Source organism: Dendrobates tinctorius, unplaced genomic scaffold (genome assembly GCF_039654945.1).
Source record: "Dendrobates tinctorius isolate UK_male_01 unplaced genomic scaffold, ASM3965494v1 ptg000011l, whole genome shotgun sequence".
NCBI classification, from domain to species: domain Eukaryota; kingdom Metazoa; phylum Chordata; class Amphibia; order Anura; family Dendrobatidae; genus Dendrobates; species Dendrobates tinctorius.
This window is the reverse complement of record NW_027361679.1, coordinates 23,317,533-23,342,898: the sequence shown is the minus strand read 5'-3', so window position 1 is coordinate 23,342,898 and position 25,366 is coordinate 23,317,533. Positions and strand designations below refer to the sequence as shown.

Sequence of the window (25,366 nt, the reverse complement as noted above, 5' to 3'; positions counted from 1 at the left end):
AAAGTTAGGGTTAGGGTTGGGGTTAAAGTTAGGGTAAGGGTTCGGGCAAATTTAGGGTTGGGGCTAAAGTTAGGGTTAGGATTGGGGCTAAAGTTAGGGTTAGGGTTGGGGCTAATGTTAGGATTAGGATTGGGGCTAGGGTTATAGTTGGGGCTAAAGTTAGGGTTGGGATTGGGGCTGAAGTTAGGGTTTTGGGTTGGGATTAAGGTTAGAGGTGTGTTGGGGTTAGGGTTGGAGTTAGAATTGGGGGGTTTCCACTGTTTAGGCACATCAGGGCTTCTCCAAGCGTAACATGGCGTCCGATCTCAATTCTAGCCAATTTTGCATTGAAAAAGTTGAACGGCAATCCTTCCCTTTCGAGCTCTGCCATGCGCCCAAACAGTGCTTTACCCCCACATATGGGGTATCAGTGTACTATGGACAAATTGCACAATAACTTGTTGGGTCTTATTACACTTGCAAAAGTAAAAATTGGTGGTGAAAGGATCATTTTTGTGGAAAAAATTTAATTTTTTAATTGTACAGCTGTATGTTATAAACTTCTGTGAAGCCCTTGGGGGTTCAAAGTTCTCAACACACATAAAATCGGGTCACTTGTGGGGGGTTTCCAGTGTTTAGGCGCATCAGGGGTTCTCCAAACGTGACATGGCATCTAATCTCAATTCCAGCCAATTTTGCGCTGAAAATGTCAAACGGCGCTCTTTCCCTTCCGAGCTCTTCCATGCGCCCAAACAGTGGTTTACGCCAATATATGGGGCACCAGTGTACTCAGGACAAATTGCAAAATAACTTTTTGGGTCCAATTTCTCCTGTTACCCTTGGGAAAATAAAAAATGGACCTGAAATTGTTTTGTGAAAAAAAGTTAAATGTTCATTTTTTTAAACATTCAAAAAATTTCTGTGAAACACCTGAAAGGTTAATAAACTTCTTGAATGTGGTTTTGAGCACCTTGAGGGGTGCAGTTTTTAGAATGGTGTCACTTTTAGGTATTTTCTGTCATATAGATCCCTCAAAGTGACTTCAAATGTGATGTGGTCCCTAAAAAAAATGGTGTTGTAAAAATGAGAAATCGCTGCAGCAACTTTTAACCCTTATAACTTGCTAAAAAAAAAAAATTGGTTCCAAAATTGCGCTGATGTAGAGTAACCATGTGGAAAATGTTACTTATTTAACATTTTGTGTGACTGTGATTTAAGGGCATGAAAATTCAAAGTTGGAAAATTGCTAAATTTTCAAAATTACCGCCAAATTTCCATTTTTTTCACAAACACAAGTCATATCAAAGAAATTTTACCACTATCATGAAGTACACTATGTCATGAGAAAACATTGTCAGAATCACCAGGATCCACCAGGATCCATGGAAGCGTTCCAGAGTTATTACCTCATAAATGAACAGTGGTCAGAATTGTAAAAATTGTCCCAGTCATTAACATACAAACCACCTTTGTGGGTAAAGGGGTTAACAGAAATAAACACTTGAAACAGATCACTCTATAATGACGCTATATAATGTATGAGTTTCCCTTTTTTTATTGAAGAATTGAAATAATTTAACTTTTTGATGATATTCTAATTTTGTGATAAGCGCCTGTACTTTATATAGGAAACACTGGATTTGGAGCATATACATTACAGCGGAGACACTGGGGCTGCAGCATATACATTACACAGAAGACACTAGGGCTGCAGCATATATATTACACAGAAGGCACTGGAACTAGACCATATACATCAAATGGGATAGAATAGGGGTTGGGGCATATACATCACATACAACACAGATGGCGACAACCCTGGCACACCCTGCAAACACATTTCATGCAGCGATGCTCCAGGTGCGCCGAACGTCTGTGGAGAAAATCCAATCTACACGAAGATTTCATCCATTATAAGTTTATGCTTAGAACATACAACACTGCCCTTCACCTCTCAAAACAAACCTATTTCAACACCCTCATCACCTCACTGTCCAATAACCCTAAACATCTCTTTGACAATTTTCATTCTCTACTCAACCCAAGAGTACAGGCCCCAACCACGGAGCTTCGAGCTGACGATCTGGCCAATTACTTCAAAGAAAAAATTGAGAATATCCGACAGGAAATTATCTCCCAATCACCTTATACCATGCACTCTCCTCCCCCCACTGCATCTAGCTCACTCTCTGATTTTGAACCAGTCACAGAAGAAGAAGTAAGCAGGCTTCTTGCACCTTCTCACCCAACCACTTGCACCAGTCACCCATTTCCGTCACATCTCCTCCAGTCCCTTTCCCCTGCTGTCACCCCTCACCTAACTAAAATATTTAACCTCTCTCTCTCTTCTGGTATCTTTCCCTCATTTAAGCATGCCATCATACATCCACTACTTAAAAAACCATCCGCCGACCAAAGCTGTGCTGCTAACTATAGACCTGTCTCTAATCTTCCCTTCATCTCTAAACTCCTGGAACGCCAGGATCTCTCCCATCTTATCCGCTATCTCTTTGATAACTCTCTTCTCGACCCTCTCCAATCCAGTTTCCGCTCTTTACACTCTACTGAAACTGCCCTCACTAAAGTCTCTAATGATCTACTAACAGCTTAATCAAATGGTCATTACTCCATGCTAATTCTCTTGGATCTCTCTGCAGCATTTGACACTGTGGATCATCAGCTCCTCCTCACTATGCTCCATTCCATTGGCCTCAAGGGCACCATTCTCTCCTGGTTCTCCTCCTATCTCTCTGACCGCTCCTTTACTGTATCTTTTGCTAGTTACTCCTCCTCTCACCTTCCCCTTACTGTTGGGGTTCCTCAAGGATCAGTCCTAGGCCCCCTCCTCTTCTCTTTGTACACTGCCCCTATTGGTCAAACAATCAGTAGATTTGGCTTCCAGTACCATCTCTATGCTGATGACACCCAATTATACACTTCTTCTCCTGACATCATGCCAGCCTTTCTAGAAAACACCAGTGATTGTCTAAACACTGTGTCTAACATCATATCCTCACTTTATCTGAAACTGAACCTGTCAAAGACTGAACTCCTTGTGTTTCCTCCCGCTACTAATGTACCTATACCCGACTTTGCCATTTCTGTGTGTGGTTCCACTATTACTCCCCAGCAACATGCCCGCTGTCTTGGGGTCATACTTGACTCTGAGCTTTCCTTTGTCCCCCACATCCGATCACTGGCTCGCTCTTGTTATCTGCACCTCACAAACATTTCTAGAATTCGACCTTTTCTTACTTTTGACTCCGCAAAAACTCTTACTGTTTCACTTATTCATTCTCGTCTCAACTTTTGTAACTCTCTTCTAATCGGTCTCACTTTTACCAAACTCTCCCCCCTCCAATCTGTCTTGAATGCTGCAGCCAGGATCATATTCCTCACCAATCGCTACACCGATGCCTCTACCTTGTGCCAGTCATTACATTGGCTACCCATCCACTCCATAATTCAGTATAAACTTATTACCCTCACCCACAAAGCTCTCCATGGCTAAGCACCACCCTACATCTCCTCCCTTGTTTCAGTATACCACCCTACCCGCGCCCTCCATTCTGCTGATGACCTGAGGTTAGCATCCTCAATAATCAGAACCTCCCACTCCCGTCTCCAAGACTTTACACGTGCTGCGCCAATTCTTTGGAATGCACTTCCCAGGTCAATATGATTAGTCCGCAATCCCCACAAGTTTAAGTGTGCACTGAAAACGCATTTATTCAGACTGACCTACCGCCTCAACACATTAACCTAATCTATCCCTGTGTGGCACAGCCAAAAGTTTTACCATAACCAGGTTCCCCGCATCATGTTCCCACATGCTTTATGCATCCATTAGCCCTCTGTGTCCGTACTGTTACACAATTAACATTATGGCTGGTCCAAACAATCAGGGCAATTGTTACCACCCACCTTTCGTGTCTACCTTTTTCCTCATAGATTGTAAGCTTGCGAGCAGGGCCCTCATTCCTCTTGGTATTTGTTATGATCTATGTGATTATTGTTATGCTGTAATGTATATTGTCTGTAGAAGTCCCCTCTGAAATGTAAAATGCTGCGGAATATGTTGGCGCTACAGAAATAAAATGTATTATTATTATATTATTATTATCACATTAGACCCTGGGGCACATACATCACAGGAAATGCTAGGGCACATATATTACAGGAGACTCTGGGGTACATACATCACAGGACACACTTAGGCAAATACATCACAGCAGGGGCGGACACTGACAGCTTGGGGCCCCTGTGCAAGAAATGTGTCTGGGCCCCCCTCCTTTTATGGCGTCAAAGCTACATATGTGTGTATATATAGATAGATAGATAGATATTATATAGTCACACACACATGCATGTATATATATTGCATAGTCTCCTTTATTATGTATATTGCTGTCCCTTACACAGTGCCCTCTCTTGTTATGTACAGTACCGTCTCTTACATATTGGATTATATAGAGCCCTGTTTTTTATTACATACCGTACTGTCTTGTTAGCTGTATAATGCAATGATGGCTGACGAATAGTGTTGAGCATTCCGATACCGCAAGTATCGGGTATCGGCCGATACTTGCTGTATCGGAATTCCGATACCGACATCCGATATTTTTTCAATATCGGGCATCGGAATCGGAAGTTCAAAGTTGATTGACAGCCGAAATGACGTCATCATGATGCGCGGTGTGTGCGCATCATGATGCGCCGTCATTTCGGGCCTTCCGGGGGTCTCTGCCGGCCTGCCGGGGGGCTGTGCCGGCCTGCCGGGGGGCTGTGTGGACTGCCCGGGGTCTGTACCGGCCTGCCGGGGGGCTGTGCCGGCCTGCCGGTGGTCTGTGCACCCTGTGGGGGTCTGTACCGGCCTGCCGGGGGGCTGTGCTGATGTCCGGGGGTCTATGCAAGCATCGGCCGATGGGACTACAAGTCCCATCTGGCGATGCCTGCTACCATGACAGTGATTGACACATTAGCCAATGATGGGACAGTAGTAGTCCCATCATCCGGCTAATGTGTTAAATGTTTAAAAAAAAAAAAAAAATACTACATACATACTACATACATACTACATGCTACATACATACCACATATATACTACATGCATGCTACATACATACTACATGCTACATGCATGCTACATACATACTACATGCTACATACATACTACATACATACTATATACATACTACATGCATGCTACATACATACTACATGCTACATACATACCACATATATACTACATACATACTACATGCATGCTACATACATACTACATGCTACATACATACCACATATATACTACATGCATGCTACATACATACTACATGCTACATACATACTACATACATACTACATGCATGCTACATACATACTACATGCTACATACATACCACATATATACTACATACATACTACATGCATGCTACATACTACATGCTACATACATACCACATATATACTACATACATACTACATGCATGCTACATACATACTACATGCTACATACATACCACATATATACTACATGCATGCTACATACATACTACATGCTACATACATACTACATATATACTACATGCATGCTACATACATACTACATGCTACATACATACCACATTTATACTACATACATACTACATGCATGCTACATACTACATGCTACATACATACCACATATATACTACATACATACTACATGCATGCTACATACATACTACATGCTACATACATACTACATATATACTACATGCATGCTACATACATACTACATGCTACATACATACTACATACATACTACATGCATGCTGCATACATACTACATGCTACATACATACTACATACATACTACATGCATGCTTCATACATGCTACATGCTACATACATACTACATACATACTACATGCATGCTACATACATACTACATGCTACATACATACCACATATATACTACATACATACTACATACATACTACATGCATGCTACATACAATACATTCATACAATACATACATAGACATACAGTACATATAACATAGAGTAACATACTTACCAATACTTGTCACATTGTTCCCCGAAGCCATTGTCGTCTACGGAATAAATATTAACATAACAAACCACAAAAATACTCACCCATGATCCGAAGCAGTCCACGAGTGTGTCCCACGACGATCTTGGGTAGAGAACTGCAGCATCAGCTGATGCTGCCGCTCTCTACGGGCTGCAGGAATCCAATGACGGAAGGTAGGTATCCTTCCGCACTGTATTCCTCCGCCACTTAAAAAAAAAAAGTCCTTAGTCTCACTTTATGGTAAAAGCTGTGTGGGAAATTCCCACACAGCTTTTACCATAAAGTGAGACTAGGGACTTTTTTTAGCTGGATGATGGGACTACTACTGTCCCATCATTGGCTAATGTGTCAATCACTGTCATGGTAGCAGGCATCGCCCGATGGGACTTGTAGTCCCATCGGACGATGCCTGCACAGACCCCCGGACATCAGCACAGCCCCCCGGCAGGCCGGCACAGCCCCCCGGCAGGCCGGTACAGACCCCCACAGGGTGCACAGACCCCGGGCAGTCCGCACAGCCCACCGGCAGGCCGGCACAGACCCCCAGCAGGAAGGCAGAGACCCCCGGAAGGCCCATACAGACCCCCGAGAGGCTGTACAAGGGCAGGAAAGGGTTTTTCCAATTCCGATACCGGAAGTCTCATAGACTTGAATGGGACTTCCGGTATCGGCATCGGCGATACCGATACTTTTTTTAAAGATCGGCCGATCCATTCCGATCCGATATTTTGAAGTATCGGACGGTATCGCTCAACTCTACTGACAAAGCATGGGAAAGCTTCCTTTCTAATGGAGGATCTGATGGACTGGTAGTTTGGTCACCGGCTCCTCGATCAGCAGTCATTTTATATCTAAAAAGAGAGGGGACTATGTAATAAAAGAGAGCACTGTAAATAACAAAATTAACAAGAATACACTATGTAAGAGACAGCACTATACATAACAGCAGAGGAAGCTATATAAAAAGGGACGGCACCATACATAACTAGAGAGGATGATACATAATAAGGGATGGTGTTATATAGAATAAAAGAGGAAACTATGTAACTAAGGATGCTGTTATACAGAATTAGTGCGTACACTATAGACTAAGGGACTGTGTTAGACATAGTGAGTACACTATATGCTAAGGGTCTGTGTTAGACATAATAAGCTATAATAATGTCTTCCTCCACCTCCCCCTGTTCCTAAGGCCATTATAAGTCCCCCTTCCTCCTATCCCAATACCCCATACTCCTCATTGTCCTCCTCCCCTCCCATCCCATTATTGCCCTCTCCCCACCCCATCATTTTCTTCTCCCCCACCACTATACTTGCTTTCTCCCCCACCACGCCCATCATTGCCCATTCCACCACCTCCATCATTTCCTCCTCCTCCACCACCCCATTTATTGCCCTTTCCACCACCACCATCATTGCATTCTCCCCCACCACGCCATCATCATTTCTTTCTCCCCCACCATCCCATCATTGCCTTCTCCATCACCCCTATCATTGCCTTCTCCCCATCACTTCCATCATTGCCTTCTCCCCATCACTCCCATCATTTCCTTCTCCTTCACCCCATCACTGCCTTCTCCCCATCACTCCCATCATTGACTGCTCCACCACCCATCAATCCCATCATTACCTGCTCCATCACCCCATCAGTCCCATCTTTGCCTGCTCCATCACCCATCACTCCCATCATTGCCTTCTCCATCACCCCATAACTGCCTTCACCCCATCACTCCCATCATTGCCTGCTCCATCACCCCATCACTCCCATCATTGCCTTCTCCCCATCACTCCCTTCTCCCCATCATTCCCATCAATGCCTTCTCTCCATCACCCCCATCATGGCCTTCTCCCATTACCCCCTCATGGCCTTCTCCCATTACCCCCTCATGGCCTTCTCCCATTGCCCCCTCAGGGCCTTCTCCCATTGCCCCCTCAGGGCCTTCCCCCCTCACCCCAGGCATCATGGCCTTCTCTCCCCATCACGGTCTTCTCCTCATGTCCCCATCTCATCCAGGGCCAGGCTAACCTACACACACAGACACATACATACTTACACACACACACACACACAGACAGACAGACATACACACGCATACACACACAGACATACATACACACACACACACACAGATATACATACACACACACAGACATACACACACAGACATACATACATACATACATATACACACACAGACACCACCTCTCTCCTCTCACCTGTCCGCAGCATCGCCCGTGCTTCCTCGCTCTGGCACAGCAGCGGCCGCTGAATGATGACGTCATTCAGCTGTGCGCTCCTCTCTGTGTCAGTCAGAGACAGGAAGCGCAGGCAGCGGGCAGGAAGCAGGACGGGTCCTTGGAGCTCCACTCCTGCTATTCCCTCTTGCAGGCAGTGGAGCTGCTTGGATCGCTCCCTGCAAGCCGCTACAAATGGGGTCAATCTGACCAGGGGCCCCTCGGAGCCTCGGGCCCAGAAAAAGCAGCCAGATTGCCCTCATCATTAGCCACCTTGAAGGGCCCCCTGGAGGCTCTGGGCCACTGGTGCAGTGCACCAGTTGAACGGGCGGTATGTCTGCCCATGCATCACAGGAGGGTGCATGGCCACAAACATCGCAGGATACACTAGGACACATAAATCACAAGAGACACTGGGGCACATATATCACAGGAGACTATGGGGAATATATATCACAAGAGACACTAGGCAAATACATCACAAGAGGGGCTTGACTACATACATCATAGGAGACACTGGGGCACATGCATCACCGTAGATATTGTGGCACATATATCATAGGAGTCAATGGGGCATATACATCACAGGAAATGCTGGGGCAAATACATTAAAGGAAACGCTGGGGCACATGCATCACAGAAGGGGCTGGGGATTTATACATCACTGGAGAGGTTGGGGCTCCACTGCTGTTGTTGTCATGAATGTTGTGTGTGCGTACTCACAATGTCAGCAGCAATTAAAGGTCCATTAGTCCAAGCACTGCGATCCCCAGGAATCTGCCTGGGGGGAGGAGAAAAGGACATCGGGGGTAGGTAGGTTTCCCACGCCTCCTATACAATGCTGAAAAAAAGTGAAAACAGTACATCCACTATACTTGCTTTTAAACCCTTTGCAACAAAGATGCTTTATGGCAACTTCTGTAAAACTTGATCTGTGATTACTATAGCTCTGTAAATAGTATTCAAATGAATTTTAACTGAATGTGTATACTCAGCAGCTGTTATTTATCATGTCACCATTCACATATCCTATCCGTATAGCTTGTTGAAATTCTCTACATATCAACTTTGTCACATAATGTAATGAGAAGATCAATGTTGTCAGTGTTTGTGGTAGTGCTTACTAGAATTTATCTGAAATGCAAACATATTGAGCTCTAGTGTCATCAATTCTGGAAAACATCTGTAGTGTAAAAATAAAACAGAAGACAAAAAAAAGAGGAAAAAGTAGCATGTAAAGGCAAGGATCACCACAAACGGTATGACAAATAACAATTTTTAACTTTTATTGAGACAATTACAGTTAGACAAGCAACAGACAAATTTAAAAGCAATTAAAACACAAAAAAGGTTATCAAATGTACAACAGCATGAAGGGCCTTATAAGTGCCCCACACACAGAAAGAACCCCTCCTCCACTATGTGCACTGGAAGTGTGTTATAATAAAACACACATAGAGCCACTGACAATAATGACAAAAATTAATCAAAACACACCAGAAAAACCTGGAAATTTGTCAAAAAATAGAATAATAATATCAGTGGCAAACAATAATTATGCAGGTGAGATCAACAGAGTCACAATGAAATAAATACAGTACAATAATCAATAGTTGCTGCCTAAAGCCCCCTAAAAACACATAAATGGAATCCTGAAAAAGGATAGCGGAAAACAAAAACCCTCTGATAAACAAACAAAGGGTGGGGGAGAGAAGGTAATTAAGGCTGAAAAAGACCTGTTGGAACCTGGAGAAGAAGAGTGACCGGTCACAAGGGGGAGAGGGAGAAAGACCCTAAGCGTATCGCCACACCGAAGAGGTGTCCTTCTTTTCAGTGGTGCACAAAACTGTGTCTGACCGTGCTTCTATCCACCCTTAAAAAGACAAACATCACCGGATCACAGGCCAGACAGAATCTACAGTGTCCCCATCTGCCTCTTTTTAGGGAATCTTCTGTTGGAGGTTCTGCCTGAATAAATTCAGAGATGTTACACGGAAACTCTGCTGTAAGCGCTCAGTGCAGAGCACAGGATATATGTGAGCTGAGCCTTAATGCCCCTTTACATTTAGCGATGCACCAGCGATCCCGACCACGATACGACCCGGTCAGGATCGCTGGTGCATCGCTAAATGATCGCTAGTGAGCTGCCACACAGGCAGATCTCACAGCGATGCAGCAGCGATACAGCGGACGATACTTACCTTTCAGACACGGCGATCCTGACATCATCCCGCCTGCCTCCACACGTTGCTCGTCGGGCGCTTCCTGCTGGGCTTCCTGTGGCACCGATCGATGTCGCTGTCACTACTGACAGCATCATGAGAGGAGTTAAACACCCATGATCAGCGCTAGCAACGATCATTGGTGTTTCCACAGGGTGTCTGCTATCATACACAGCAACACTCCATTTATTGTACAGCACTCAGCTATCTCCCGTTATTTATAGTACAGCACCAAGGTGTTAGCTTCTAATGTTGAGAATTGGGGCAGGTGCAGATGGCTGTAGATTCTCTCATCTGAGATAATAGGGCCGATTATGCAAATGACCCTCTGATCAAACTCTGATCAGAGTTTGCTCAGAGTGTGACAATAGTGTGATCCGATTCTCTCAGATGAGAAGATGGATAAAAGATGTCTCCATCTTTTCTATTCTGTCAGTGCGCGGAAATCAGACTGCACTCAGGTGTCATCCAAATGCAGTCCAATGTTCTCCACGGACTCATTGACTTGCATGGTTGCATGGCCGAGTGCAATCTGAATATCGGATCAAACTCGGGCATGCAGCGATGATATATCGGATATGTGCACAACCCCATAGAGTAACATTGGTCCAGGTGGGAGCTTATCGCACGTGGACTGAAAATAATCTTGTCTGCACCAGCCCTAACAACTGTCATAGTACTTACTGATATCAGGGGATAGAAGTGATTATAATGTTGGTCAATCAGTAGCCAAAAAATGTAAGTTTATTAACTGAACTTTGTATAAACTACGCTGCCAAGCGTGTCACTTGGGGCATAGGAGATAAAACAACATTGCTTGTTCACTTCTGTCTTAAGATAAAGAATATCTGCGTAGTCTTCAACACTGAGAATAGAAATTACTTGTCAGTGGCAGGTGCGGCGAACACAAAGAACTGCCTGCATTCCCATTGATCCCGAATGTGCCAGTTACATGATTTGTTAATAATGGATGTAATAATACTGTCTACCAAGAGATAAGACAGTATACCAAATTAGAGTGAAATCTTTATACTGGGAGATTTGATGATGCCCTCCTGAATAATTTAACAGTTTTAATGGAATTAATTTTACAAAGCCTTGGGGTATCTTCCTATTAGAAATCACTCACATGAAGAAAATGACTTTCAAAGTTAGATTTCTTTGAGGCTAAATTGTTTTCTATTTCATTTTTCTAGATGTCATAAAAATATTATATTGCTTTTTCATTTTCACTTGTGCCTCCTTCTCAACATTTAGCAGCTATGTGACATGTATTATTTTATATGAAACTTATTTTATGCCCTTCTTAAAATCTTTTGTATCTAGGCTCAACACCATTTCATTTAAATGTAATTTACATACCATACATAATAATAAATGCAATGTTGTTAGAGTATAAATTATTATGGAAACTATTTTATTAAAAATAGGGCATAGAAGAGATAAATGCGGTTCTTATTATATAAAAATTTCAATTTGTACATTAGACATAACCTCTCTGTTTAGAAGGCAACTTTAGAGTACGGCCTTAAATACTAATTTTTATTTATATAGATTTATATAGATCCACCATACTCCGCAGCACTGTACAATTCAAAGGTATATATATATACCAACTATATGAGACATTACATTTTAACAGTGTAAAAACAGCAGCAATGACCTTGCTCAAATAGGTGACAATCCATGAGAAAATAGGGTTACCACAAAAGGAAAAAAAAAGCCTGTTTTTGTACAATAGTTTGACCATCTTATTTAACCCCTTCACACCTGGGCGATTTCCTGTTTGTTTCGTTTCAGTTTTTTCTTCCCCTTCTTCCAACAGTCAAAACATTTTTATTTTTCCATCCATATAGCCATACGGGGGCATGATTTTTGCAGAACGAGTTGTACTGCAATCAGCAATGCTATGTATAGTGAATCAGTGGATCAGCACTGATTGGTATGACCGCTAGCTACAGGCTAGCTTTCACAGGAGGACAAGCACAGAGATATTCAACAGAATTCTGGCTGTCATGGTAACCCATCAGCATCCCACAATCACGTCTCAGCGTGTCGACTGGTGCATGGAATGAGGTTCCCCCTGATGGCGCTTATTTAACACCTCTGTCAGGGAATGATGGTGCTATTTAACAGGTTAATAGCCACAGATGGAGCATAAGTCTACCCGTGGCTGTTAGAGGTACATAATGGATGTTTAAATTAGCCATTATCTTACAGGAAAGATGTGGGCTCGATATGTGAGCCCCCATCAAAGTCATGAACACAACTATAATGAGGCAGCAGAGTTACCCTGGACTTCGTTTGGCCTCTGTTCAGTGGTCCTTTTCAGAAGCGTACAAAACTGATCGACAGCACTTTTATGCACACCTAAAGAAAAAGTTCCAGGTTTCCTCAATAACAATTTTGCATACAGTCAGTCCAAAAGGGACTGATTGTATGCAAAATTGTTATTGAAGAAACCTGGAACTTTTTAATGGATAAATAAAAGTTATATTTTACCGTACCATTGGACTGATCGTTGGAGAAACAAAAGCCTTTATATTTGTGGTAATAACAGGTACGCAGGATGCAGTGACGAGACGCGAGACTGATTTGTACTTTGGACCGTAACTTTTATAAATGGAAGCCATTAGGGCTCTCCTAAGCAACCCAAAACAAAATAACAGCAATTGTCCTCGCAGGGACTCAGCACAAACAAACACTATTAAGGAGAACACGACTACCCCAGCAAAGGCCGGTTACTATAGGGCCGCGGTATGGCCGACTACGGGTCCTTAGTTTCTATAATATCACTTATCCGTCCTGATGTCCCTCGACATCTCTGATGATGTTGCTTCGGCATTGCAGCCGCTGGGCCCAGCCGCCGAGGATCCGGCGTAGTCCTCGGGCGCTCCGACGCCCAGGAGGGGTGGGGGCACAACAGGCCTCGGGTGAGTCCTTTGATGAGGCAACCCCCTGTGAAGGCAGCGGGGTTCCACTAGTTAGCGGGTTAAGGGAGACCCTAACCTCTGAGCAGAGGTGAGTCGCAGTTACGTGGAGTGGCGGTTGGTAGGCCACGTGCACGGCCTGGGGCTGTGCAGAGAGTTTCTCTGTTAGCGAGGAGCAGGCCCCAACTGCCGACTGCAGCGGGGTGATGGCAGCTGCGGGCGGTAATGGACAGGCCGCAGCCGCGGACTGGAGTGGAGCGGCAACGTCTGCTGGCTGCAGCAGGCAGGCCACAACCGCAGGCTGGAGTGGGGTGGCAGCAGCCGTGAGTGGCAGCAGACAGGTCGCAACGGGCTGGAGTACAGCGGCAACGGCCGCGGACGACAGTGGGCAGGCTGCGACTCCAGACTGGAGTGAAGCAGTCGTCTCCTGTCGGTAAGCTCAGCGCCTCCTCATAGCAGGCCACTGTATGTCTCCCCTCTGTTGCTGGCCTCCTCTCTGGTCACTGTTTGTGGCTCCGGCTCTCTGACGCTCCCACAGTCTCCTGCTCCATCTCTGCCGCTCTGCTGACTGACCCTCCTGCACGTTCCCTGCCCCTTTTATACTCGCCCCTCCCCCTGCTGTTCTGTCCCTCTCAGCTGTCCACCTTCCTCCTCCGCCCCCCGGGTACATTTCCCTTAGGAACCTAGATAGCGGTCCCCATGGTTCTGGCCCAGACACTCTGCGGGGACCCTCCTTCCCACACTCCCCCATCCTGTATGCTTGCCAGTCCTCAGGCAAGGGCCTTAGTAGGCTCGGGTTGGCCTGTGGAGATGTCAATTTTTGTTGCCATATGAACTGGTCCTGTTCGTATCGTTCGGGGGGTTTGCCAGCTGTTGACCACGTGGAGCGTCTAAGTTCGACTATGGTGGAGCTTTCCAGGGTGGTGGACGGTGGTGGGCTAGTTGGTTCGGGAAAGCTATTTGGGTCAGTTGAGTTGTCATTGAGTGGAGAGCCCATGGATATCGTGGGGATGTCTTCCTCGTCGTCCGGGTCCCAGGCCAGTGGCAGTGGTTCAGAGACCTGGGGGGTAGGCTCAGGTTGTACAGGGTCAGTGGAAGTACATGGGCATAACATATTACGGTGCACAATGCGAGTGGGCTGTGTTCCGTCTTTCTCGGGTCGTATTTCGCATACAGGTCCATCGGGGTTTATGCGGCATAGACTCGGTAGGGACTTTCTTCCCAGTGTGCTTCTAATTTGTTCTGGGGGCTTTGGTCTAGTACGAGTACATGAACTCCGATTTGGAGGTTGGGGGTGGAGGTAGATTCTTTCCTGGGTGTTCTAAGTCTTGGAGATTGGTATGAACAATTCAGTGGAGGGTTTGTAGCCGGTGTCGATGATTTCGTACCCATGATGATACTCCGGTCCAGGGTTGGGCTCCTCTGGGTCCAACTCTACCTCTGTGATCCCTTTGCCTTCTCGCCCAAATAGTAGAGAGTAGGGGGTATAGCCAGTAATTAGGTGCACCCGGTTGTTATAGACCCATACTAGTTCAGGGACATATTCGGGCCAGCGTGCCTTCCTGTCACTCTCCAGGGTTCGCAACATTTGAATTAATGTCTGATTAATCATTCGCAGGCCCTGTTTCCCTGCGGGTGGTATGGCGTGGTCCGGGATTTGTCGGTACCATAGAGACGATGTAGCTCATCCATAATTTTTCACAAAAAACTTGCTCCTTGGTCGGAATGTATACGTTGAGGGCAACACTTGTATAAAGTTTCTACAAATTACAGAGGCGGCCGACTCTGCGGTTTGGTCTCGGGTGGGAGTGACCATGGCAAACTTAGTGAAATGGTCCACCATGACAAAGCAGTGTTCTTACCCCTGGAATGCGGGACCAATGATCAAGTATTCCACCGTCAAAAGCTCGAGGGGCGCTGAAGTCACTATTGTTTGCACTGGGGCTTGCTGTGCGGGTGGTTTGGCTAGCTCGCATAGGCGGCAGGCCCGGCAGGTCTCATCCACAGCAGCATGCAAGCGTGGATGGTAAATTATCAGCTGCAACCATTGCAAGGTCTATTGAGCCTCGAAGTGGGCCCCTTTTTCGTGGGCTTCTCGGGCCAGTTCGTTGAGTTGGGCTCCGGGTGCAACTACCTGCCAAATCGTCTTAGATGTTGTCCGTGATGTCGTTTTACGATACAATAGTCCTCTTCTGATGACCAGTCTCTCCCATTGTCGTAACATCAGTGACAAATCCGGAGTCAAAGTCTGTTTTTGAGAGTCAGTGAGTAATTTGCTACCAGCTACCCATTGCCGTAGGAGCCCAATTTCTTTGTCTTCTTGCTGCTGTTGGATCCATTTATCACGGGATTGCTCCAGCATGCCCCTTAGGGGTTCTGAGGGGGATACATTCTGGGTAGCAGCCGAGAGCACGGCGGCGGTGAGGGCGAACAGTATCTCTTCCCCTTCCAGTTCTTCGTCTCGACTCTTCCCTGGAGTTGTATGTTGGATCCTGGAGAGGGCGTCAGCATGTACATTTTCGGCCCCTCTTTTATAGATAATCTTATAGTTGAATTTAGCCATCCAGGCCACCCACCTTTGTTCCAGAGCCCCCAGTTTGGCGTTCTCCAAAGGGGCCAGCGGGTAATTGTTGGTCCGCATCACCACTTCGGAGCCTGCCAGGTACTCTGCGAACCGCTCCGTTATGGCCCACACTACTGCAAGGAGCTCGAGCTTAAAGGAGCTGTCATTGTCAGGGTTGCGCTCGGAATCATGAAGTGAGCGGCTTCCATACGCGATCACTCTCTCCCAGCTGTCTTGAACTTGTGACAATACAGCCCCTAGCCCGTGGAGGCTCCCGTCAGTGTGTAGGATGAACGGTTGTGAGAAATCTGCATGAGCTAACACCGGGGCACCCGAGAGCGCAGCCTTAAGGTCTTGGAAGACCCCTTCTTGTGGTTGTTGCCACTGGATTTTCCACCCATTTGCCCCGGCGGGAGCCCCTTTCAGCAAGTCGTGCAGGGCTCGGGCTCGACGTTCAAAATTCTTTATGAAACGACAGTAGTATCTGGCCAACCCCAGGAAGGCCCGCACGTCTTTTAACATCTCAGGGGTAGGCCATCCCTGGATGGCAGCAACCTTTTCCCTTTTCCCGGTATGGTCTTACGCCCTCCGCCGAGACGATATGCCCCAAATATTCGATCTGGGTGCAAAATAGGTGGCATTTCTGGGGTTTTACCTTCAACCTGTACTTTTGCAGCCAGCCGAGTACCTGCCCCAACCGCCCCAGGTGGTCCTCAAATGTGGCAGCATAGATGATGATATCTTCTAGGTATATTAACGTGGCCTCAAAATTGAGATCTCCCAGACACTGCTCCATCAACTGCTGAAAGGTTCCCGGGGCGTTGGCCAGTCCGAACGGCATTCGATTGAACTCAAATAGTCCCATGGGAAGAATGAACGCCATCTTAGCCCTGTCTTTTTCCGACATGGGCACCTGCCAGTACCGACTAGCCAGGTCCAGAGTCGAGAAGTATGTCGCCTTCCCCAAGGCGGACAAGGATTCTTCTATACGGGGTAGTGGGTATGAGTCTTTGATGGTACAGGCGTTCAGCTTTCAATAGTCCACACAGAACCGTAGAGTGCCATCCTTTTTGTGGACCAACACGATGGGAGCTGCCCAGGGGCTTTGGCTTTCTCAGATGACTCCCTTCGTAGCATTTGAGCCAGTAAAGTTTTCACCTCTTGGTGGAGCTGTGGAGGAATCTGCCGATACCGTTCATGGATGGGGGCCGCTCCTGCCGTGGCAATTCCATGGGTAATGGCTGTGGTACATCCAAAATCATCCTCATGGCTAGCAAATACCTTTTGGTACTGTCCGAGCAGTGTTTTTATCTGGGAAAGATGAGCTGAAGTCAGGCCGGAGAGCTCGGCCCGCATTTGTTCCAGGATGTTTCGACCCTTCTCCTGAGTTGAGGTCTCGGCAGCCTGTAGAGTCGAATAGTCACTGCCCAAGGGTCCTCACGTTGCACTCTCAATTGGACCGCAGGGGCCGGCAGCACTTCTTTCAAAGGCCTTACTAGCTTGGCCATTTCGGTCCGGGGCTTCAGGATGATTTCTTGGTCTTCAAGGTTGATGCAGCACACCAGGATGGTCCCTTTCCACACTGTGGTCAGGGAGCGGGCCACCAGTATGCTAGGAGGCAAGCACTCCGAGTAGCATGGCTCCACTTGCATCTCTGCGCCCTCCAATGGTATCGAGGCTCGGATCGGCAGGGCCACCACCGTGTGCCCAGGGGGCAGCACAAGCAGGGGTGTCGCTGGCACGATAACTTTGCACAGAGCCTTGTCCTCCCAGCAGTCCTGGAGTACTCGCGCTTCCCGCACCAACTGCTGGAATACCTGTCCTTGGGCCGTGCGGGAACCCCACTGCTTCAGCGTCTCGTGCGCGGGATCATTGAGGAGCAGATTGCCGAACTCCCGCAGTATGTTCATGCCCAAAATGACTGGATGCTGCTCATTGGTTCCCCCTTGAGTCAGGACCACTCCTCTGCGGCCGAGGGATTTACCACACAGTGTCACCTGCACCCACACCACTCCGGCAACAGGGACCGGTAGTTGATTGGCGGCTACCAGTCTGATCATGGACCCCCACTGGGGTCTCACTGCCTCTGGGAAATTCTGCCGGAAATAAGTTGCAGGCATAGTTGTTACTTGTGACCCCGTGTCCACTAGGCACCGGACGGCACAGCCCTCGACTTCTGCCCATACCACTGGACACTTTGCGACCAAATTTTCGGGACTTCCACCACCCCTAATTGTAGTTTATGGCTCCGAGCGGCATTTAATGGCCACCGGGGTGGGTATTTCCCACGCCATGGACACTCTCGGGCAAAGTGGTCCGGCTCCCCGCACTCATAGCACCGTGCCTGCGATGACCGACCACCCCGGGAAGGGCGAGGCCCCAAGGAATCGGGATTGAAACTGGACCGTCCAGTCCCGGACTTGGTCCTTCTTTTCACTTCGGCCAACTCGCCCTTGATGTTCTTCAACTCTTGTTTCATCTCTTCTACCCATTCGGGCTCCTCGACTGCGTTCACGGAGGCCTCTACACTCCGGACCTTCCCCACGGGGACCGCCATTCCCTGCTCTCGAGCACGTGCTTGACCTCTGAAAAGTCCATACTCCTGTAATGCCTGCTTTATTAACGGGTCCCGCAGTCCAGTCACCAACAGGTCACGTAGTGTAATGTCGATAGGTCCTACCCCTACGCCGTCCTTCCGTTCGATGGCGGTGTTTAACTCTTGGAGGACATTCATATACTGGGTGATGGTCTCCCCCTCCCCCTGCATCCAACTGAACAACCGGTTCCTTAACTCTCCCACGTTGGTTGGGTCCCCATGGGTCTGTTCTAAAATCTGCAAAACTCTACCAAAGATGTTGCTGTGTCCCAGGGTCCTCAACATTACTGAATCCCGAGCCTCCCCTTCTAATGCCATGAGAGCTACTTCGGCTTCAAGGTCAGGAGTCATTGGGTGCATCCGAAAGATCCCTCGCATTCGCTCTGTCCAGCTCCATAGCATGGTATTGGAGCCGGAAAACCTAGGCAGGTTGCTCAGCATAGCCCCCAACGAAATGCTGGACTGGGGGCACTCGTTATCTGTTGAGTTCACGGCCCTACTCTGATTTGGGGTGTCGTTGTCCACGCTCGGAGACTGCATCCTGCTGACTACGCCAAATGTGGTAATAACAGGTACTCAGCATGCAGTGACGAGACGTGAGACTGATTTGTATTTTGGACTGTAACTTTTATAAATGGAAGCCGCTAGGGCTATCCTAAGCAACCCAAAACAAAATAACAGCAATTGTCCTCGCAGGGACTCAGCACAAACACTATTAAGGAGAACATGACTACCCGGCAAAGGCCGGTTACTATAGGGCCGCGGTATGGCTGACTACGGGTCCTTAGTTTCTATAATATCTCTTATCCGTCCTGATGTCCCTCGACGTCTCTGATGATGTTGCTTCGGCGTTGCAGCCTCTGGGCCCAGCCGCTGAGGATCCGGCGTAGTCCTCGGGCGCTATGGCGCCCAGGAGGGGTGGGGGCACAACAGGCCCCGGGCGAGTCCTTTGATGAGGCAACCCCCTGTGAAGGCAGCGGGGTTCCACCGGTTAGCGGGTTAAGGGAGAGCCCAACCTCCGAGCAGAGGTGAGTCGCAGTTATGTGGAGTGGCGGTTGGTAGGCCACGTGCATGGTCTGGGGCTGTGCAGAGAGTTTCTCTGTTAGCGAGGAGCAGGCCCCAACTGCCGACTGCAGTGGGGTGATGGCAGCTGCGGGTGGTAATGGACAGGCCGCAGCTGCGGACTGGAGTGGATTGGCAACGTCTGCCGGCGGCAGCAGGCAGGCCGCAACCGCGGGCTGGAGTGGGGCGGCAGCGGCCGCGAGTGGCAGCTGACAAGTCGCAACGGGCTGGAGCACAGCGGCAACAGCCGCGGACGACAGTGGGCAGGGCGGCTGCTGGCCTCCTCCCCGGTCACTGTTTGTGACTCTGGCTCTCTGATGCTCCCACAGTCTCCTGCTCTGTCTCTGCCGTTCTGCTGACTGACCCTCCTGCGCGTTCCCTGGGTACAGTTCCCTTAGGAACCTAGATGGCAGTCCCCTGGGTTCCAGCCCGGACACTCTGCGGGGACCCTCCTTCCCACATATATATATATATATATATATATATATATAAAATTATTATTAATATTATAATTTTGTGATTTTTTTAAAAAATATATATTCTTACCTTTTTTTACACTTTTTTTACTTTGGGACTTTCAGTTTCAGCACTCTAATCGAAGTTATAAAGCATGGCAATGACAAAGTTAGTTAGATTATGCACTGTGCATGATCTAACTAACTTATTGGAGCTTTGTGACCCAGATGTCATCATGGCGAAATTGGGTCAACATGTCAACAATCGGGCCCTCGCTGTTACGGCGGCGGAACACGCATGAAAAAATATAAATAAACGTGTTCGCCGCCCGGGGTCCACCATGCGGCAGGTGTAATAACCGCTGCTGAAAAGGCAGAGCACCAGGACGGTAATGTGCACAGGAAGAACTGAACCTGGTGCACAAAAGCAAACTCTGTTAAAAACTCACAGAGCTGCACACAAAACACAAATGCAAAAAAACGTTGAGTCTGTATTAGCCTCAGACACTCAGCGGCACATGTGCGGTAGCCAAAGCCGGAGTAGTTAAGAACAGCACTACACCCGAATGGACTTACCGTGAATAGGCGTGTGCACGGCGTCGCAACTACGAACACCAGAAGCAGGCTGCAGGCGCCATATAGCAGGTGCAATGCAGGACGCAGGCTGCTGCAACAGAGGATGCTTGAGCGCGCTGGCGCTAGCGCGCACACTGGCTGTATCCCAATCACTCACACGTTCGTGTTATCAGAGGGAAGGGGTTTCATAATAAGTCATTCACCAGTCCAAGCATCCATCACCAAACACACAGCAGCAAGTATGGAAAATACTAGCGCATGGCATAGCGGCCATGCGCACTTTTTATAGCGTACGGGACCTGCCGGAAATCTCCAGAGTCCCGAGCGTAACCAATCAAATCAGGAGCAGGACCTGAGCACCTGACTCCTGAACTTCAGTGAGAGCTAGTCCCATGAGCATGCTCAGACGCAGGGAAAAAGGACTTAGCCTCTGGAGACAAATGTGAGAATCTGGGTTGCTGCATAAGCATGGAATGACCCAGATTCCTAACACCCGCGTTGATTTTGATCTATATAGATTGCAGCATTTAGGGGGATAAACTGCTGAGAGTGGTGTTGGCAGTGAGTGCAGGGTGTCTGCAGTGAGAATTGCTGAACATCCAGCGGCGATTGCATGTGCACAGCTGCTGTGCACACAATATCGCCATGTTTTAAGTATATGTCCAAGGTTGGTAAGTATTTACCAACTTGGACATATGGAAATGTCAAAGGTCATAAAGGGGTTAACTAGCCTGTTAGAATTAGGGCTTGTTTACTATCATCATTAGGAAAGGCCAGGTAATGCACATTTCCCAGCTTTATAAAAATCCAGCCTCCTTTAACCTTGTGCCAAAAAAACAGCAGCCATGGCTTCTTCTAAGTCTAGCACTCTGAAAATGAAAATGGTGGAGGCCCACAAAGCAGGAGAAGGTTATAAGAAGATAGCAAAATGTTTTCAAGTTACCCTTTCCTCAGTTCTAAATATGATTAAGAAATGGCAGTTAATGGAACAGTAGAGGTCAAGATAACGTATGGAAGACCAAGCAAAATTTCAGTGAAAGCTGATCGTAGGATTGCTATAGTGGCAAATCAGAACCTACGCTTGACTGCAAAAGACTTTCAGAAAGATTTAGACTCCGAAGTTGTGGTTCATTTTCTACTGTTCAGAGACACCTGCACAAATATGGCCTTCATGGAAGAGTCATCAGAAGAAAACATCTCCTACATCCTCAACATAAAATTCAGTGTAAGAAATATGCAAAAGAACATCTAAACAAGCCTGATACATTGTGGATACAAGTCATGTGGACTGATGAGGCAAAAATAGAACTCTTTGGCCACAATTAAAGTGATGCGAAAAAAGAGCACAGAATGTCAGGAAAATAACATGCAATCAACCAACCATTAAGCATCAATCATGCTTTAGTGTTGTATTGCAGCCAATGACACGAGGAACATTTTCAAGGGAATCTGTCACCCCTTTTTTTCGAATATGAGCTGCCGGCACCGACGTCAGGGGCTTATCTACAGCATTCTGGAATGCTGTAGATAAGACCCCAATGTAACCTGAAAGATAAGAAAAAAGAGTTAGATTATACTCACCCGGGGGTCCAGTCCGGTCCGATAGGTGTCGCGGTCCGGCGCCTCCTATCTTCATATGATGCTGTTCTCTTCTTTCCTTCCTCTCGTAGTTCCTACGCAGGCGCACTGCTCTGCCCTGTTGAGAGTCCTGCAGTGCGCAGGCGCCTGCACACTGCAGTATTCTGCTCTGCCCTCAACAGGGCAGAGCAGTGCCCCTGTGCCAGAGCCGCGATGGGCAGGAATGAGGAGGACGTCATCACTGCAAGATGGGAGGCGCCGGACCGGACGGCGACACCCGTCGGACCCTGACCGGACCGCCCCTGGGTGAGTGTAATATAACTCATTTTTCTTATCTTTCAGGGTACATCGGGAGCTTATCTACAGCCTTACAGAATGTTGTAGATAAGCCCCTGATGTCGGTGCCGGCAGCTCATATTCGAAAAAAGGGCTGATAGATTCCCTTTAAGGGTAGATGGAAGAATGGATTCAATGAAATTTCAACAAATTGTTGATGTAAACATAACACCATCTATATATAAAGCTTAGTGTATGTATATGTGTTTGTGTGTATGTTTCAAGCCATGTCCACTTCATATATCCCCACTCACTCCACACTCAAAGCCATTACTCCACTCCTCTGATCTGATTGGCTGGCTGCCATTACCTAGCATTCTCATCTGATTGGCTGCTATTACCTGTAATTCACTACCACCACTACTCTCATCCAATTGGAAGACATCACTCCAGCACTGTATTCTCTACTGTGATTAGCTTCACCAGCCTCTTTTATAACTTACCAAAAGCAATCATGATCTGAGCCATGGTCTTCTTTGAACTCATGTTTCCCACCACGTGTCTCCAAGCTTCAGCATATACTTAGCCACCGGCATCAATCAGTCTGCCTCCGCACAATAATTTACAGGTAAAGCAATTCTCCACAGGCCACAGGCTCAGCAGAGACTCATGGCGTCCAATGGATGACATGATGGACAGCTGAAGTGTTGCCGGAAGTAGAGAGTGGGGTTGCAGAGGGAAAGTGCAGAACATGTGTGGAGAGCAGAGTTGCGAGGGAGAGAGTGGGACACGAATGGAGAGTGGGGCTGTGGAGGGATAAAGCAGGGCTGTGGAGGGAGAGAGTGGGGCTGTGGAGGGAAAGAGCGGGGCTGTGGAGGGAGAGCAGGACATGGATGGAGAATGGGTCTGCAGAGGGATAGAATGGCATGGTGCATGGAGACTGGGGCTTCAGAGGGAGAGAGCGGGATGGTGGGTGGAGAGTGGGGCTGCAGAAGGAAAGAGCGTGATGGCAGGTGGAGAGCAGGGATGTTAAGGGAGAGCACGGGATGCAGGTGGTGAGCTGGGCTGCTGAGGGAGAGAGCAGGAAGGCAAGTGGAGACAGAGGCTGCGTAGAGAGAGAGCGGGGCCATGAGTGGAGAGCAGGATGGCAAGTGGAGAGTGGGGCTGCGGAGGGAGAGAGCAGGACAGTCAGTGGAGAGCAGGGCTGTGGAGGGGGAGAGAGGACAGCCAGTATAGACAGGGGCTGCTGAGGGAGAGAGCAGGGATATGGAGGGAGAATGCGGGATGGCGATTGGAGAGTGGGGCTGTGAATGGAGAGAGCGTGACAGTGGATGGAGAGCTGGGCTGTGGAGGAAGACAGCTGGGCTGCAGAGTGAAAGCGGGGCTGTTAAGGAAGAGGGTGGGATGGCTGTTGGAGACAGAGGCTGCTGAGGGAGAATGCAGGATGGCAGGTGGAGAGTGGGGCTGTGGAGTGAGTGAGCGGGACGGCAGTTAGTTACTATGCCCGGGCAATGCCGGGCTCATCATCTAGTCTGCAATAAAACTGAAATTGAAAAGAGGATGGATTCTACAAATGGATAATGATTCTAAATGCATGTCAAAGTCCACAATAGAATACCTCAAAAGGCACAATCTGAAGATTTTATAGTGGCCCGCACAGTCCCCTGATCTGAACATCATTGAAAATCTGTGCCTAGACCTCAAAAAAGCAGTGCATGCAAGATGACTCGGGAATCTCACAGAACTGGAAGAATTTTACAATGAAGAATGGTGAAAATCCCTCAAATAATAATTGAAAGACTCTTGGCTGGCTACAAAAAGTGGTTACAAGCTTGGAATCTTGCAAATGGGGGTGCTACTAGGTACTAACAATACAGGGTGCCCAAACATTTCCATCAGCCCATTTTCCTTTTTATAATTTTTAAAATGTAAAAAATTCAATATACCATACATTTTATTGCCTAAAACACAAAGGAAATGTGTACTGTATATGCACGTATATAAGCCGAGATTTTCAGCACATTTTTTTATGCTGAAAACGCCCCCCTCCCCCCCCCCCCTCGGCTTATACACGAGTCATTGTCCAGAAAGCCAGCAGGGGAGGGGGAGCGGAGGTGTGGCAGAGCAGCGGTAGGAGCCAACGGTCGCTGCATGTTCTCTTCAGGCAGTCATCTTTATAAATCTCACTAGAACGGCACCAAACAAAAGCTCCAGCATCATCACCTTGCCCAATGCAGATTCGCGATTCATCACTGAATATGACTTTCATCTGGTCATCTACAGTCCACGATTGCTTTTCATTAGCCCATTATAACCTTTTTTTTCTGTTTAAGTGTTAATGATGGCTTTCGTTTAGCTTTTCTGTATGTAAATCCCATTTCCTTTAGGTGGTTTCTTACAGTTTGGTCACTGACGTTGACTCCAGTTTCCTCCCATTCGTTCCTCATTTGTTTTGTTGTGCATTTCCTGTTTTGGAGACATATTGCTTTAAGTTTCCGGTTTTGACGCTTTGATGTCTTCCTTGGTCTACCAGTATGTTTGCCTTTAACAACCTTCCCATGTTGTTTGTATTTGGTCCAGATTTTAGACACAGCTGACTGTGAACAACCAACATCTTTTGCAACATTGCGTGATGATTTACCCTCTTTTAAGAGGTTGATAATCCTCTCCTTTGTTTCAGTTGACATCTCTCATGTTGGAGCCATGATTCATGTCAGTCCACTTGATGCAACAGCTCTCCAAGGTGTGCGCACTCCTTTTTAGATGCAGACTAACGAGCAGATCTAATTTGATGCAGGTGTTAGTTTTGGGAATGAAA

General features: G+C 47.3%; 1 protein-coding gene across 1 annotated transcript in view; it reads left to right on the top strand.

Moving 5' to 3' along the window:
* MMRN1 (multimerin 1) overlaps positions 1-25,366 on the top strand; it is a 291,995-nt gene that overhangs the window by 121,194 nt on the left and 145,435 nt on the right. The window lies entirely within an intron of this gene.